The sequence below is a fragment of the Lagopus muta genome, chromosome 4 (assembly GCF_023343835.1).
Source record: "Lagopus muta isolate bLagMut1 chromosome 4, bLagMut1 primary, whole genome shotgun sequence".
NCBI classification, from domain to species: Eukaryota; Metazoa; Chordata; class Aves; order Galliformes; family Phasianidae; genus Lagopus; species Lagopus muta.
The window spans coordinates 3,500,653-3,515,891 of NC_064436.1; the positions used below are offsets into that span (position 1 = coordinate 3,500,653).

General features: G+C 35.4%; 1 long non-coding RNA gene across 2 annotated transcripts in view; it reads left to right on the forward strand.

Moving 5' to 3' along the window:
- LOC125692445 (uncharacterized) overlaps positions 1–15,239 on the forward strand; it is a 51,362-nt gene that overhangs the window by 18,377 nt on the left and 17,746 nt on the right. The window contains exons 3-4 of one of the 2 annotated variants that reach the window (XR_007376665.1): positions 2,130–2,465; positions 2,588–2,660. This is a non-coding gene — a long non-coding RNA (uncharacterized LOC125692445). Of the gene's footprint in view, positions 1–2,129; positions 2,466–2,587; positions 2,661–12,943; positions 12,990–15,239 lie in introns of those variants that run through there. The other variant, XR_007376666.1, reaches the window with a different exon arrangement.

The following is a 15,239-nucleotide window of genomic DNA, read 5'->3' on the forward strand; positions in this document are numbered from 1 at the left end:
TGCAATTATCTGGCAGGAGGTAACAAAGAAGGGAAAACTGGTGTCTTTTCTAAGGAAACAAATTAAAGGATGCAAGATAATGAAATGAAATGAATATGTGCCACAGAAGGTTTAGATTGGGTATCAGGAAGAATTTTTTCGTGGAAAGAATGCTTAGGCATTGGAACTCCCTGCTGCCCAGGGAATTACCATACATGAAAGTATTTAAGAGATATGTTGATGTAGTACTTGGGGTTTGTCAGTAGACTTGTAGTATTAGGTATACAGTTGAACTTGGTGATTTTGAGGGACTTTAGCACCCTAAATGATTCTATGATTCCAAGACAAGGTCACACTAGACGGCTCTGCATCTTGGCCGTTGGTTTTATTCTTGTCATTACTTTAAGACTTCTCTATTGGCTTTCTGTTTTGTGGGTGAGAATATGATGAGATGCAAGATCTGGCCACAGCCTAGCAAAATCTTCTATGTTAACGTACTGCCGATGTACTATGAAAGTATTGTAAGTAATAAATCAAGCACTGGGAAAATATAACTAATCAGAGAGAGACAATTGATTTTGCAATTTTTCCTTTATTCTAAATAGTGTCCATTCTATTGTTCCTTTCCTTTTTTTCCCCACTAGGTAGTGTACCTCCAAGAGGGAGTTAACAGGCTAGATCTTTCCGTATCTGGTGCAGTCCATTACCTGTTACCTGGCAATATATCCTTCTTCTGACAGAGCCGTTAGGTGATTCTCTTTTTCTATCTGAGATTCTCTTTGTTTTAATTCAAGAAATATTTCTTTTTATTCCTTTTATGTTTAATAGTGTTAAAAACAAAACAAAACAAATTGAACACTTAAGTGTTTAAATTCCTGATTGTGGTAGTCTTAACTTTCTTGCCCATCCACAGGTTCCCTTAGCACTAACGCTTATTCTGGGCTATATTTAGATATAAGATGGAAGGAGAATAAATTATTCCATTAAATTTTCACCGCTGAGTTTTGTGAGTGAAGAAGGAGGAATAAGGTGAGCCAAATGTGTTAGTTCTCAGATAAAGCAGATTAACATTAGTTTCAGATTGCTCTGCAGAGGCTTCTATGGAAATACATGCGGAGTGCTTTCCATGTGCTACAGCACAGGAAAGCTTTTTTGTTTGTATATTTATTTTTCATTTCTACATACATGTAAATCAGTTGTGTTTACTCTTTGATATCTAATCTGAACATGAAAGATCAAGAATGTAACATCAGTGTTTTTTTGTTGTTGTTGTTTGTTTGTTTGTTTTAAATAAACTCAACCAACAACCAGAAACCCTCACTAACCAAAAGTTTGCATGTTTTATTTTTTTCCTTTATTTTTCCTATAAAATGGCATACCTGTATCAGCAGGATAAGAGGTGGGCACATATAGATGGCTCCCTGGATTAATTCAGTAGAAAAAAAACATTTTTATCAGATTCTCAGCTGACAACAAATAAGAGCGCATTCATTTTACATCTAGAGCAAACCCACAGTCAGTATGTGTTACATTAATATTCCATGCAGTTTCTAGCAAATGTCTTTTCTTGGAGGTATCTGGATTCAAACCAAAATTCCAGTTTAATCCATACAAGATTTCATTTAGAAGTAAATCATATGGATGAAACTTCTTGTCAGAGGTCACTAAAGATCGGTTCAATTCACATTATCTAGTCTCAACTACTTACAATAATCCAGATTTTTTCATTTTAGATGGAATAAATGATGGTGTCTTGTATACAGTTTTTGAGAAAAATGTTCAGGATAATTAATTCAGTTTATATGTTTATAGTTGAAAAGCAGTATGTTTCACTTTTTTTTTTTTTATTTTTTTAATTATTACTCTTTGTACATGAAGCTTTGCCATGACTGAGATGTTCTGGTTTAGCAATTTGATACCTAAAGAAAATAACTCTGAAACACTCCTCTTAAGTAGAAAACATCCTGTATCATTTGTTCATTCATATATAGTTTCCAACTTTCCAGACAGAATAAGTGAGACTGTTAGTAATTTGAATCGTTCTGTTACAGGCAATTTAACATTTTTAGCATGCTTTTCATATATAGAGTTATTGTAAGTGTGGTCCAATAAATAGTACAGATTGCTTCTTTATGGCTTATTTGTTACAGGCTTTATTGATCCTTACACTTGACCTCGAAGCATAACAGGAAACTATAAGGAAGAACATTACAAAGGAGAAATGAAAAATTTTAAATTGAACAGGCATCGAATCTCTTAGCCTGTGAGACTTGAGCCTAGAAAAATGAAATTGTACGATGGTAAGACTTTGGCTGGTAACCAATCTGGAGAGCATGGAGCGGGTAAGAAACAATCCGGAACTCTTGCAGATAAGAAGAGATTGCTAACTCATCCTGTGTGCATCAAGAGGTGCACTGACTTGAATAATCATTAATTCCTTAAGTGTATCAGCTGCAATCTACGTATAAAAGATACTGAAACAGAAGGTATGAGGATGATTACATTCTGAATTTCCCCACTCCCCAGCACCCCTAAGACTCATTCAGTCCCCTGCAGAAACAGCAGGCACTGATCTTTGATATTTTGCTTTTGTTTTTCAATATGCAAGCCTTATCTAACACGCTGAGTGACCCTGGCTCTGAAGACACAGTTTCTCATTGATTTATATGCTTTCATATGAGGTAAGTGTATGACATTGGCTACATTTTATCTACATTTTTCAAAGTTCATGAAACATTCGTTGTTTTCATTATTGACTGCTAATTCAGCACAATATGATGTTTGTAGTTCAGAAAATTTCAGAGGCCTGCATGGTACTTAGTTAGACAGAGAATTTTGTAAAAATCTAATCACACTGATAGTTTTTGCAAGTGTGTTCTTAGTGGTTTTGCAATTTATATCCGATTAGGTATGATTTCTGAAAGATTCAGTTCAAGTGTTTTGTCCAAATTCCTCTAGGATCTTTTTGGCAGAGAAAGGGATAAAACTTAATACTCCATAAGACAGTCAAAATTATTAAGCCGTATGATTGTTCTTTCTTCCTTGTAGTATCCCATTTTATTTACTATAATCCTTCCAGCTCCTGAAGGAAATGAATGGAGAATCATTCTCTTCAAAGCAGTAACTTGCAATCTGTTGAATATGATGGCTGAAATGAATGTAATTATGTAATTAATTGTGTAACAGTGGAAAAAAAAAACAAAAAACAGAGGAGAGAGAAGAATTAATGTAAACGTACAACCTTAATTTCAGACTTTCATAAGTTTGAACTGCTTGGCTTTCTGATATTTTCCTTCCATTATCTTCACCAAGTCACCTGGAAAATTCTGAAGGTGCAGTTGCCCATAGGTTACCATTTTTCATGCCATCCTTTACTTACAGGTTGCTGTTTTGAAAGAAGTGCACGGTGCCACTTAGCAAGGCCAGGACTGTCCCCACGTATAACAGATGTTGTATGAGCAGCACTCATAGTATAGAGTCAGAATATAGTCAGTATATAGTCAAAATAGATTTTCATTTCACACATTTATGTAGTCCTGTTTGCTTTCCCTGCCCTGACATGGCGTGGAATGTTCACGTGCATTTGCTTGTCTTTGTTTCTCTTTGTTTCTTGATAGCAGATTCCTTCTGCAAATAATTTTGTTGTGATTTTACTAGTTATATTATTAATACTCTTGATGTTAATTTTTCTTCTTGTTTATTTCACAAAAATTGACTTCAGTTTCTACCCTGTAGTAGCTACGATGAGAAAGACATTATCGCTTTTGACCTGCTTTTCTGCCTTCTTCACACTGTCAGCTCTGACATTGCTGTGTATTCTTATGTCAATTTTCATTTTGTTATTCAGCTTTGACATAATTTTTGTGCTTTTCTGTGAGTTCTTATATAAACATTTAAGTTTTCTTTCTCTATGATACTTGTGCTTGAAGAGATGGTTGATTTTTTACAACAGACCTAAATCTGAAGCCGTACTAGGGATTAGTGACACAATACCTCTGTACAGGTGTTCAGCTCTTCTGTAGAAACTTTCCATTTCTCTTTTTTATCTGCAATTTTACAAGGCTGTTTATCTTGTTCTTATTGGCATTATTTTAGAAGTATTATCGAAGAAAATTATTATATCCTCTCAGAATAATATAACTTTTTATCGTTAATTTGTTTTGTTTTCTCTAAAGGAAAAGCAAATTTGCTCTTTAATCTTTTCCCTTGTTTTCCCTTCAAAGATGGTCACTAGTCTGAGGTGCTGAGTCTTGCTTGTTTGCCTTGGAAAACAATCTGATATCTTCAAACGAGACTGTAGGATAACTTGCAGTTTCTGAGCAAGCCCAGTCAGAGCATTTCAAATCACAAATGACACTGCAAACATAGGGCAGGTTGCCTAATGCAAACTAAGTTTCGGTGACCAAAAGAATAAATCAAGTTGCATAATTATTCCAAAAACACTTTATAAAACTCTCATTAAAAACAATTGCATCTAACTGGACTATTGTGTTTTTCCATCTTCCATGTGAGAAAGACACAAATAGCACAAAATTTTTCTCTGCATAAATACCAGATGCTTTCTGTGCTCACATTACTTGTATTTTGTTTCACTGAAAAAAAAATAAATCTGAAAAGTTCCTCCTCCAGAATTTACCCCATGCGTTGAATCTGACATGTGCAGATACTGCATACCTAGAAATGCTACAGCACAGATACAAACAACATATAACACTCTGTACCCCATTCTTCCTGGCCTTTTTTTTTCTTTCAGCAATATTTTTAAAATCAGGAAATTCTCAGCAAGTTTACACATTATTCTTACCCCAGTATTAATGCACCCTGGTAAAGTTTCATGTAACGTGCTCAATTATAAAGAGATATAAATCTTCTTAGGGAAAAGCCAAAAAGAGCAGCTAATCTTTTGTGCTGTGCTTAATATATCAGCAGTATGTTGGTAGCACTTTTGTGTCATTTACTATGAAAGCCTTTTGACTTCAAACTTAAAGAGCATAATTTACAAGTGATTTGTCATATGCACACAAAAGTGGGAGAGAACACATTTTTGGTTTTGGCTCTCTTTTTTATTGGGTCCTTGCTATAACTATATGGCATCATTGATTAAAATTTTGATTTACAGTGCTGCAAGTAAAAGGACAACCAGCTTTGCTGTAATTTACTGTTTAATAAAACATTTAAAACTTCACCTATCAGTGAGACAATTCTGAAACAGATTTGTGCTCTTGTATATGCATGTAAGTCACCCAAAGTTCAGGTGAGGCCACATGAGATGATGTGCAAAAAATCAATATAGGGCTAACTTACAATTGCAGATAAAATACATCAGGGAAAGGAAGACCAAAATTTGGCCACAATTAGGGAAAACATTGTCATGTTTTCCATGATATGATTTATTGATCGGTGAAACCACTTTTTTCTTTTACTGTGAATGATTTAGGGTTAGATGCAGAACTTCTATTGAAGTTGGTGTCTAAGCTAGCTGATTGTTTAGAAACTTTTATTTTATTACCATTCATCTATGAGCAGCCTGGAAAGACTTTGCCAGAATTGCAGTATATTGGTTAATATACAGAAAATAAATTACTCTGTGGAAGTAGATAGTCTATATCAGAATATTTGTTATTACACTTTTAAATCAAATGGCATTCTAGTCAGAGAGAGGTAGAAATTTTTCACTGGAATCCACCACCAGTGCCGAAAACAATTAGCAAACTACTTTCTGTAATTATTTTGCTTCCACGTTTTGTGCCTTTTTCCAGAATTTGCCCTTGTGAGACTTCCTAGGAATGTGCTTCCAAACATAAGACAGTTTTATGTATGCTTGTATGTGCTTTGGGATGAATGAGGAATACAGGGTTGAGAAGAGCAAAAATAGATGAGATCCGTATGGCTAGGGAATGCTAAAGGATCTCATATCCATTTTTGCACTGTAAATACTGCAGTAGACACTGTAAATAGCTATCTATCTGCAAATTACATAGTGGATGGCTCCTTGAAATCCCTTGTCCTTTGCAACTCTGCCTTGTTTGTAAGCTCTAATCATTTGTTATGGGAGCAGCTGTCATGACTGCTGTAGGGTAGAAAAATCTGCAAAACAAACAGTGCTATTTTATGCTCTTGTGAACTTCAGCTCAGGTTCTTCCTCCCCATTCAGCACAGAACTCTTTAAAGATGAAGGGTAGTACCAGATGGAAGAATTTGCTGGAAATAAAAAATTCAGCAAAATCCTTGAAAAAGAAACAAAGCTGTAGTAGATTTCATCAGAATGAAAAGGAAATGAAGACTACATAGAAAGTCTAAACACTAAAAATCTGAGAGGAAAGGGACTTATAGAAGAACTGACATCTATTGTGCCTAGGTAATAAAGGAATATTCTCACTGCTGATCTTTTGAAGGTGTGTCAGCATCAAAGGTTTTCTCAACAGGCAAGGCAATCTGACAGGAAGGAAATAAACTACCATTAAACTAGAGGTGCAGCAGAGCAATCTTTGTAAACACTTTTCCGTATCAACACTTAAAAATATTATTGATCTGTGAAGATAGACATAAATTAATTAAGAAGTTCTGTCTTTGATTGTTCTAGTTTGTCCTTCAAAGTAAAACCGAGAAGACAGACGTAGAGAGCTTATTTTAATTACTTACTGTATTTATTTTTTAAGCACAAAGCAATGACTAGTTTAGACTTGCCAACATATATGGGAGACATTTTGTGTGGGGTTTGGGGCCAGTTGGGATGTTCATTATGTTCTGCATAAGAGCAAAAGCTCTTTGATTGTTCCCCAGATCTTGTATTGCTGTGTAATTTGTTTTGAAAAAGAATACCTATTATTTAGAATGAAAGCATACTGGATACTTATGAGGAATTTCTAAAGACATTTTTCCTACAAGGAAAAAGAAATCACAAATATATGAAAATTTCTTAAATATGAACCGATTGGACACCAGATTCCCTCATCCTTCTATCAGATAAGGCAGGTCTTCCACAAAGCAACAAATTGAAGTGGAAAAAGGAAGACTGTTAGAGCAGAATGCTGTATTTTACACATGGACCAGTACTGCTAACTTTGCAGACAGTACTGATCAAGAAGATTACTTGTACTTTCCTGTTAGGTAGAGAAAGCCTTTATTACACTGTCTTGTACCTAGCAGAGGTACACCTGATAGCTAATTTTAAACTATTACACTTGTGATAGCAGTATGTTCTGTGCTGGCTAGTTTTTCTTGTTGAGAAGCAAGGCAGACTCATCTGAACTCTGTACTGTACTACTACTGGTTCATGCTGCTAAAGAAGGCATCCCTGGAACCACTGCAGGACTGTAAACCTGTTCATTTTGTTCTTTATTCCTGGCCTGAACAACCTGCCTTTCGATAGACTGTTTGATACAGGGGAAGCATACTATTATAGCTGTAAGAGTACAAAATCACCCTCTAGCAAAAATGCAGCAAGGGAATAATAAAAGTATGTGTAGCTTCTATGGGTGTATTTTAAAAATATTCTAGAAGGGTCCCAGTTTAAATTGCCAGTTGTGCTACAGGCAAATGCATTCTCTCTTCCTGATCCAGCCAGGACTCATCAGATGATGGATGATGACTGGTAATGATGCATTGGCAGAAATGAGTGCACAGATGCATACAGTAAAGCTAGAAAATAGCTTCTCTCACTACTTATCTCTGTAGTTAGTTACCAGTTTACCTTCTGGGAAAAAAAAAAAAATACACATCTGTTCACAATAACTAGGAAAAAAAAAAGATTTATTTAAAAATCCAGCATATGAACTTCAAAAACTAATTCTACTTTGCTGCAAGAATTTATGGCAAAAGAAAGTGATGATAGAGCCTTCAAATGGGATACAGGCATTATGGAGCAATAACAAGTAATAAAGAAGGAAAATCAGCTCACCCTTTCTGATGCCCAGTGACAAATTGAAAGAAGTGCCACCTCCATCCAGTGAAATACTGTTCCCTCAGTGCTAACCCTTAAATGAGGGTGAGGAGGGATCAACACCGACTCTACCCCTTCCAGTCAGTCAGATGCACTGTTTGCACCTGAGCTCCCTGGGTTAGCAACGCCTTCTCCCCTGGTGCTCAACCAATGGTTCAGGGCTGTGACCTGACAACTCCACTGCAAATATCTATCCAAGATGCTTTTTAATCCTACTGAAGAAATTGTGATACATGTGCGTACATACATGTGTATAAGTATGAAAATATCAATGAATCTTAATTGAATTCAAATGTCACTTCAAATTAAAATTGTGTCTGTGTTATACTAACACAGGTGCCAATTTGAAATTTCTTGTGACAGAAAAATAAATTAATTAACTCTTTTTACGCGTGCAACATTTTAGCATTTTTCTAATCAGTTGTTTTACAAATGAGAGGTTAACTAATTTCTGCTTTGAATCACCTCAATTATGCATTTCAAGGGCTGTGTTCTTCTTCCATTTTAGAGTAACTTTTAATGTTACCTTAAGTAAATGCTTGGGCAAAGGCAATTATTAAATTGAATATAACTTTAGATAGAACAAAAAATGGTGGCGTGAAAAGTATTTTCTGGGCAGGGCAGAGCTTTTGCAGTCATTTTGCAAAATTGAGAATAGTAGCATTTTAGGAGCATGGACCAAAGCTCCAAATACATAAAAATATGTCTCAGTGTTTTCCAGTCCATAAACGTTAACTAGTGGATCAAGAAAAACATATATATGAAAAAACAGCTTGTTGGCTCAGTTCCTAGAATCTCATTTTTGCTTTCTGCTCTTCATGGTGTACTGGATTTTCATTCTGCTCGTGCATAGCTTAGACTCTTAAGGTGGGTAGAGTGACTTCTATACATCAGTACGTAAGACCTGTTATTGGACACAGTTTGAAACTGTTAAAAGCCCTTTGTATAAATCAGTGAAAAAAAAATGAAAGTAACCTCTAATAAATTGTATCATTATGCATTCTGAAGTAAAAAAAGACCAGTGGTTTTTACTATACTTAGGTATAAATAATACGTATTACTCTTTATTCAGTAGAACATTTTTGAAGTAGCTGTTCTATATTTGGATATTATGCCATTTCCCTTCTCTGAAAACATTCTTATTTTTATTATTTTATTAAAAATGAAAGTATGAAAACAGGAAGGACTGTTTTTCCAGGGCTGGAATTTGTATTAAAAAATAAAAAGCTACTGGGTTACAGAAGATTTCCTTTAAATTATGGCATAAAGAAAAGGGGTTTTATCCTAATTTCAGAGCCCTCATTTTAATTTAGTAAATGAATGGAAATGAGAACAGAATGTCTATGACAATAATCAGTTCCCTTGAAGGAGAGTAAGGATTGGATCAAGTTCTCCATTACAGAGGAAAGAAGTCAAAAAGTCCAAAAAACCTTTTGCTTATTTCTTATTTTTAACTAAGCATAAATATGATAAGTACAATACAACAGAAATTTGATCATATCTGATTGTAGGAATAAAATAGAAGACACATATTTTTGTCTTCAGTGTTTCAGCTGAGACATGATAAAGCAATATCTTCTGTAATTTTGATTTCTGTATTGTGCACACTTACATGAAATTATTGACATTTGTGTGAAAATGGCTCTGTGTTTATGATCATGAAAGAATCATATAAAGTTGTACTTTGATTCACTGTAGTTAACATGAAAGCATCTGCTCTGCAAGATACTTACTATCAATCCCTAATTCACTGCGCTCTTGCAATAGCAATAATAATTTCCATGAGAAAAACAAATATTTAGCCAAATGTGAATTTCCAATTCCTAATGTATCACTGCACCAGAGGAAAGAAGAAATGGGAAGGGAAGTGAACTATATGATCAATTTCATTAGGATATGCTGCATCCTTAAAGAACTAGCAATGAGTCCTCTGGAGAATAGTAATGGTTTTCCTGCACTGCATACCTGATCTCAGCTAGAAAAATGGTCAGAAAATCAGCATCTTGCTCCCATAACTCTCTCCCCTTATCTAGGCTTTTGGAATTAATCTTAGTGACAGATTAGAAAAAATAAAATGAATCATAAAATATTATTTAATATTACGATTGCTACAGTAATATAAAGGAATGTAACCCTGGTCTTTCATTTCCTTAAATGATTTGCTGAAATGTCATTTTAATGACAAATATGTCAGAAAAAGTCTGGTTGTCTTTTTTTTTTGTTTTGTTTTGTTTTTGTTTTGTCAAATTGCAATTCTTTCTTCCTGACGTGGAGTTTCAGTCCATTTGAAAGACAAGTCCATTGCTCAGACATTTACTGAAAGGATTCCCTCTTTTAATTTGCTACCTCTTTTATAGATGGACTGGTTGTTCTACAGCTGGCACTGTTATTGCACAGTCCCATTTTAGTAATCTACAACAGCCATCTGTGCAACCTCAAAACCCTACCAGATAAATTGAAGCATTTTTACAGTCCAAAGTTGTATACTTATGGTTTGAGGTGGACCAGGGATTAGGATTTAATGGGAACGTAAAGTTATACTATCACGAAAATAATGGCTTTAGAGTCACTGCTTCCATGTATCAAATGAATGTTCCAGTTCTGTTCATTAAGCATATTAAGTAATTTTTAACTAATCTAATTTTATTGAGAATATTTTGACAAATATAGCAAATTATTACAATGCTGTGGTTTTCTAGGCATCTTTAAAAGCAGCTTTATAATTTCATGTAGTCAAAGGCTCAGACAATTCAATACAAAAGTTGATTGTGCCTTGAAATAAATGCTGTTTTAGGGGAAAAAGGAATGTTCAATTCTCTGTATCCCATATGAAGCTGTTTCTAAGTGGACAGCATGACATACAATTGATAAGTATTTTCCCCAAGCAATTTTCTTCCTTTCATTTAGGCATGAAGGATAGGAAAACTATTGAAAAAGACTAACTTATTAAGTTGGAATTCATTTTCTCTTTCTTTTGAGCATCACTGTGTTTTCTAAAATATAATTAATTGTTTTTTTAAATGTAATTAAGTGTTTTTCCTTTTCTTCCTTTTATTATTTTTTTTTAAATCATGTTTTTCACTATCCTGTCAAACTTAGTGTATTTTGCCTAGAGGTGAGGTTTGCTGCTATATATGAGCAACAAATAGCTGCATTCTGTTTGTTGAGACATGCTGCTAAAACAGCATAAAACATAGTCAGGTATTCTGTCTCCTTGACAAAAGTTACAGATTTAGAGGACCATGGTATATTATTCATAGTTATTCTTAGTTATGCTCTTCCTGATACTGAAAAGCAATGAGAATTTCAGTGGAGATTTATCTTAAATAGTTACTGAGCTCCAATTTTACCTAAATTCTGAGTTTGCCTTGATAAAAATGAGCTTTCTTTTGCTCAGATCAATGAGTCCATGCATTCCCACTAAAAGTAGGCAAAGCCATTAGAAACATTTTTGGAACTTTTTTTTTTGCCCTGGCTGATGATAACAAGCTTTGTGTCTCCAGGTTGCCTTACAGGAAGTCAATAAATGACCAGGGAAATTATCCTTGTCCCTTTCCTGTGTTTTCTTGCCTCAGGGTCTCACAGCACAGATTCCTCAGGGTAAGAAAGATATAATGGGAAATACAAGGTGTCTTTTTTCTATTGAAGTTCATAAAGGAAAAATACGATGTTTTCTCCTGACATGCTGGTTACCATTTGGCACTTGGTTTCAGCATTGTCTTTTATTTACTTTAGTACAGCACTCTCTAAATTTTAGGAAAAGAAAAAAAAAAAAAAAAAACCAACTAAAAATCTTCTGTGTATTTGTGTTGTGGCTTAGTTTGAAATATTGATGGGATTACAGTACTACATGGAAAAGTAACAGATGATAGCTATATCTGGGCGAAGTATTGGTGAAATTGGTGAATACTTTTTTGCTAAGCTTCATGTATGGGTTTTTTTCCTGTTCATTTTTTAAGTACCTGTAATGTTTTTCTCACACAGGAACGAACTCAGAAATTATTTTTGATGACGTTGCTTGTTGCACTTCGTATTATAATGTGGTATATCATGCATGGAGTTTTGCTCCTGTGCCTAGATTATGCACAAATGATTGCAAAGACTCCAATGCATGAAGATAAATTCTCAGAATTCTCTTCTTTTATAGCTTGACCATAAAAAACAAGGAAATTACTGGCAGCTAAAGAAGTCACCACAGGCAGAAAATCCTAAGTCTACTTTCACTGTAAGGGATACAACTTTTAAGGGACTATTTAGGATTATTTTTATTTATTTTTTAAGGATGTTTTCTGTCATTAATGCCTAACTTTATGAAACTTGCTGGTTTACGTAAAAAAAAATAGATGCTGCTTTTATGACAAAGTAGAAATCCTACATATCCCATATAAATAGCATTGGAATGTCAGATTAGGGCAATCCCCAAAATTGTCCAAAAATGTCTGGCTGCTTATTGAAACACTGAACCGCAGCAGGTATGCTATTAATCCTGTCATGATCTCAACTACTGTGCAGTTGTAAAAGCACAGTCTCAATCATAGTCCTCTGCTAGAGAGATATTAACACTCCGTGCAATTATAAGTTGTTTCATCATTATGAAATGTCACTTACTTTAATTCTTATAAGATGTCATCATATTTGAGGATTACAACAGAGTTTTAACAACATTTGGAGTGTAAATTGAACTTTGTATTTAATCATAAAATACTGCTTGTAACTACTATAATACTATCTCAGTACTAAAGTGAAAAACCACCTTGTCTGTATTACTCTGCTTCCTTACACATCGGCAAGTATTTGCAAAGTTTGTTGCTGGTGGACAGTTATCAGGAGAAGAATATAAAATAAGTGTATGGAATTGTTGAGTCACAGCCTCAGCCACTGATTGATAACCTGAGGTAAGGACTAGATCAGCCATGGGAGCACAGGTGAAGGCAATTCAGCTTCGTGACCTGAAGGCTCCACCTCTCTTGGACTCCACTTAAGGGCTGACTGCCACTGGGGAAGAATCTGTTTTTGGACATCCTCCCTTATGGAGTCTCTCCTTGGGAGCCTGAATCTTCAAGTGTGGGTGAGCATTCCTTCTCAGTTTGTTTCTTTCCATTTCTCCATGATATTCTTTCTAACCGTAACAATGGCAATATAATATCGAAAAACTTTCCCAGATAATTCTGATCTACTGTTAAGAAGTGAAAACTAGCTTAAAATTAATGGACCATTTATTAGAGATTCGTATCTTCCCTGTTTTCCATATTGAAATATTTGTGGTAAAAAAGATAAAAAATAAATCATAATATTTTTCATAGATTTTGGTTTTACGTGTTCTGAGAATTGTAAGTCTTGTTTATAGGATACATTCCCATTGATTTATTAAGTGATTCTACAAATAATATCTTAGGGAGCAGCAAAATCATACAGTTTAGCACTAAGGTGACCTTTATCTGAAATGTACATGTAAAAAAATGTGTGGTTTATATAAGTGTAACCGTTATTGTTTAGCTGCATGAAATAATTATTTCTATTTACCCAATAAACATTTCCAATCTGCTGTATTTCATGCAGATTAATTGGCAGCAAAAGCAAAAAAGAAAAACAAACCAAAAATCTACACCATACAGTATAGTCACGTCTTTAATGCTTTGATGATAAAATATTGAAATAGCTTAGAAATAAATTCTTCTGAGGTCATCTTTCCAAAGTTTCCTTCTCATACAGTTAATTTTACTTTAATGTTTTCATCACTTTCATCTATTTTTTTTTTTTTCTGGCTATTTTGTTGACATTTACTTGAATTCATGTATCACCACAGAACGACAAAATTTATGATCATTGTTTATGTTGTGTATTTCACAATGTAATTTCACAGCTCTCTTTTCATAATTTGTTGCTTAGATTACAATTTTGTCAGCAAAATAAAATACGAAGTCATAAAAAGGAATTATGTTGTGGCTCTAGAAAATGCTAATCATTAGATGGTTGGGGAGATTAGGAATGGAGAGGTGACTAGAGTTTGAATGCTGTTATGTAAAAGAATGAGTATGGAAAAGAAAAAGAAAAAAAAACAACAAGAAACATGCACAAGAGAGCGTGATACATCCTTAAATGATTCCTCCTGACCAGTATTGCTTTTACTGTACCCAGAAGAATAATATCTATTGTCATGTGAGAATGCTGCAAATGTACTTTCCCTGAAGGAAATTACATAGATGAGTAAAGTTGCATATTGAGCGTTTCTATTTGCAGTTACTAAGATAAAAGTTGCTACCATATGTTACACTGGCATAAAGTAAGGATTTCTCTAAAGCCAATGAAATAATTCTAACAGATCATACTTCTGAACCTTGTTTTTGTTTTCCCCCTTTAGAAAAATGCTGATTTGGGCACAGATGTGGTAACTAGTAAGGATTTAAAAAAAAAAAAAGATTCTTTTTTTCTGAATTGTCAGTTAATACTGTCCACCTGATCAGGGGAAGCCTGTTGAAGAGGTCTTCTTGCATCAGCTACAAGAAGCACTGCACTTGCAGGCTCTCATCCTGATGGGGACTTGCAGATCACAGAATCACACAATGGCCAGGGTTGGATTCATGAAGGGTCATGAATCTCGAAGCCCTGCCACAAGCAGGGCCACCAAGCTCCACATTTAATACTAGACCAGACTGCCCAGAGCCCCATCCAACCTGGCCTTGAACACCTCCAGGGATGGACGGGGCATCCACAGCCTCTCTGGGCAGCTGTTCCAGCACCTCACCCACTCTCATAGTAAAGAACTTCCCCTTGACATCCAACTTAAATCTCCCCTCCCTCAACTTCAAACCCTTTCCCCTTGTCCTGCTGTTATCTGCTCTTTCAAAGAGTTGATTCCCCTCCTGTTTGTAGGTTCTCTTTAGGTACTGAAAGACTTTAATGAAGTCACCCTGTAGCCTTCTTTTCTCCAGGCTGAACAAGCCCAGCTCTCTCAGCCTGTCTTCATAGGGAGCTGCTCCAGTCTCCTGATCATCTTAGTGCCCTCCTCTGGACCCTCTCCAACAGCTCCCTGTCTTTCTTGTACTGGGGGCTCCAGACCTGGACTCAGTGCTGCAGATGGGGCTTCACAAGAGCAGAGTAGAGGGGGACAATCACCTCCCTGTCCCTGCTGGCCCCCCTCTTCTGATGGAGCCCAGGATATCATTTGCTTTCTGAGCTGCAAGTGCACATTCCTGGCTCGTGTTAATCTTTTCATCCATCAAGACTCCCAGGTCCTTCTCTGCAGGGCTGCTCCTTCTAGTCTGTATAGATGCCTGGGATTCCTCTGGCAGATATTTGGATGTCTGCTGGGAAAGCA